Source organism: Delphinus delphis, chromosome 6, assembly GCF_949987515.2.
Source record: "Delphinus delphis chromosome 6, mDelDel1.2, whole genome shotgun sequence".
Lineage (NCBI taxonomy): Eukaryota > Metazoa > Chordata > Mammalia > Artiodactyla > Delphinidae > Delphinus > Delphinus delphis.
In genome coordinates this window covers 64,474,741-64,476,997 of record NC_082688.1, presented here as the reverse complement: position 1 = coordinate 64,476,997, position 2,257 = coordinate 64,474,741, and the positions used below count along the sequence as shown (strand labels likewise).

The following is a 2,257-nucleotide window of genomic DNA, read 5'->3' as shown; positions in this document are numbered from 1 at the left end:
TCTGTGTGAGGGCTTTCTCCAGTTGTGGTGAGCGGGGGCCACTCTTCATCGTGGTGCGTGGGCCTCTCACTATCACGGCCTCTCTTGTCACGGAGCACAGGCTCCAGATGCGCAGGCTCAGTAGTTGTGGCTCACAGGCCTAGTTGCTCTGCGGCATGTGGGATCTTCCCAGACCAGGGCTCGAACCCGTGTCCCCTGCATTAGCAGGCAGATTCTCAGCCACTGCGCCACCAGGGAAGCCTTACCTCCTTTCTTGAAGAGTGAATGAATTAATGCATATTAAGCTCTCAGCATCACTGGAACATATAAGCTCTCAATGAATGTTGGAAATTATTGTCATTGCCCAAGATCTCAAAACTGGCAAGAGAGGGGATTAAAAGCCAGGCCCATCTGATTCCAGAAACATGAACTTTCCTCTCTACCTTGCAGCACTGGTGGGGATTTAAAATTAATGCCATGATACTGCAATATAAAGTTGCAATAGGTGCAAAACACAATGAAATGTCAAAGGCAGGTATAGGAAAGAGCGTGAGATCTGCACATCTGTACTCAGCGAAGGAAGCCAGTGAGTGTGAAGCACGAGACTGAGAAATAAAAAATCTGGAGGTTTGGGTGGTGGCCGCTGCTGGGCTTCAGCTTCCAGTTGTAGAGGGCAAGGTGGCAGAGACCCTGGCACCCTGTGCCCCACCGCTGATGCCCAGATGGAGGTTGTCAAGTGGGTGGTGGTGGGAGACGGAGTTGTAAGTAAAACTTGCCTACTGATGTGGGATGCCACCAATGCATTTCCTGGAGAACAGATCCCCACCGTCTTTGACAGCTATTCTTCCCATGTTATGGCAGATGGAAAACTGGTGAGTCTGGGCTTATGGATGCAGCTGGACAAGAAGATGATGACAGATCACATCCCTATCCTCTCCACAAGCTGATGTACTCTTAATTTGCTTTTCTCTTGTGAGTCCTGCATCTTGTGAAAATGTCCATGCGAAGTGGCATCCTGAAGTGGGACACCGTTGTCTCAACACGCCCCTCGTCCTAATGGGAGCTAAACTTGACCTTAGGGATGATAAAGACATGACTGAAACTGAAGGAAAGGCTGACTGCCGTCAGGTCTCCTCAATGTGCAGCCATGGTTGAAGAAATCTGTGCTGTGCAACACCAAGAACGCTGGGCTCCGACACAGCGAGGTTGCTACAGGGTGTTTGATGAAGCTCTTCCAGGGGTTCTCTCCCATCTCCCGTCAAGAGGAAGAGAGAACGCCTGCTGCTGAAAATGTCTGAGCACCTCCTTGCCCCATGCCCCTGAGAACTTTTGTACACTTTGCTGAAAAACGTTGGCACCTTTGCACTGAACGCCAACTTTTTGTTACAGATTAGGTTCCCCATAAAACCATTCTGAAACAAGCAGGAACTTTAAAGTTTTGTCTAAGGTCTAAGAGTTAAAACTTGCATGTTCTATTAAAATTTACCCCTAAAATGGAAAAAAAATCTGGATTCAAGCCCTACCTTCACCATGTACTAGCTAACTGACATTAGGCTAATTACATCTGTAGTGGCCTCAATTTCTTCACTTGCATAAAATAGGAATAATAATAGTACTTATTTTGTGATATCTTTTTTTACAAAAAATAAATGTGATCATATGTGTAAAAGACTTATGCTAATTAAATAGTTTGGTTTTAGTTAGGTAGAGGAAAGACTTTGAAGCTAGGACAGAAGAAACATGGGTCTGCCATGATCCAGCTCATTTTCTTTGGGCAAATTCCCCGACATCCTTACTTTCAGTTCACCCCTTGTTAACTAAGGTTGGTAAGCAGGTAGCAGTGTGGTAGGCATTCAGTAAATGTTAGCGCCATCTTTCTCCTTCCAATCTCTTATAAAATGAAATAATTGGAATGGGTTACTGCTTTACAACCTGGCTAATTATCAGAATAATCTTGAGAGCTTAAAAAAAGAAGAAAAAAACTCATCAGTCAGAACGTGTGTGTTCAGAGCCACGGACTAGATGATCTATGAGATTCATTCATGGTCTGATGATTGGTTATTTTTAACCTCATGAGGAAAATATGATTTGTGTTTGATTTTAAACTATTTGTTTATTCTTCTTTTTCTACAAATTATTTGAGTCCATGTATAATATTACATAACAATAAAAGGGACAACATATGAGGATCAGGGAAACTTGAAGGTTATTGTGAGGATGAAACTGACAGTGCAGGCAGGCATTTAACAAATGGCTGGTCGAGGTTGAGAATCAGTAA

At 44.0% G+C, this 2,257-nt stretch overlaps 1 pseudogene; it reads left to right on the top strand.

Annotated features, from left to right (window-relative positions):
* The first annotated feature begins 701 nt into the window (after positions 1–701).
* Positions 702–1,302, top strand: LOC132427675 (ras-related C3 botulinum toxin substrate 1 pseudogene; annotated as a pseudogene).
* The last annotated feature ends 955 nt before the right edge of the window (positions 1,303–2,257 follow it).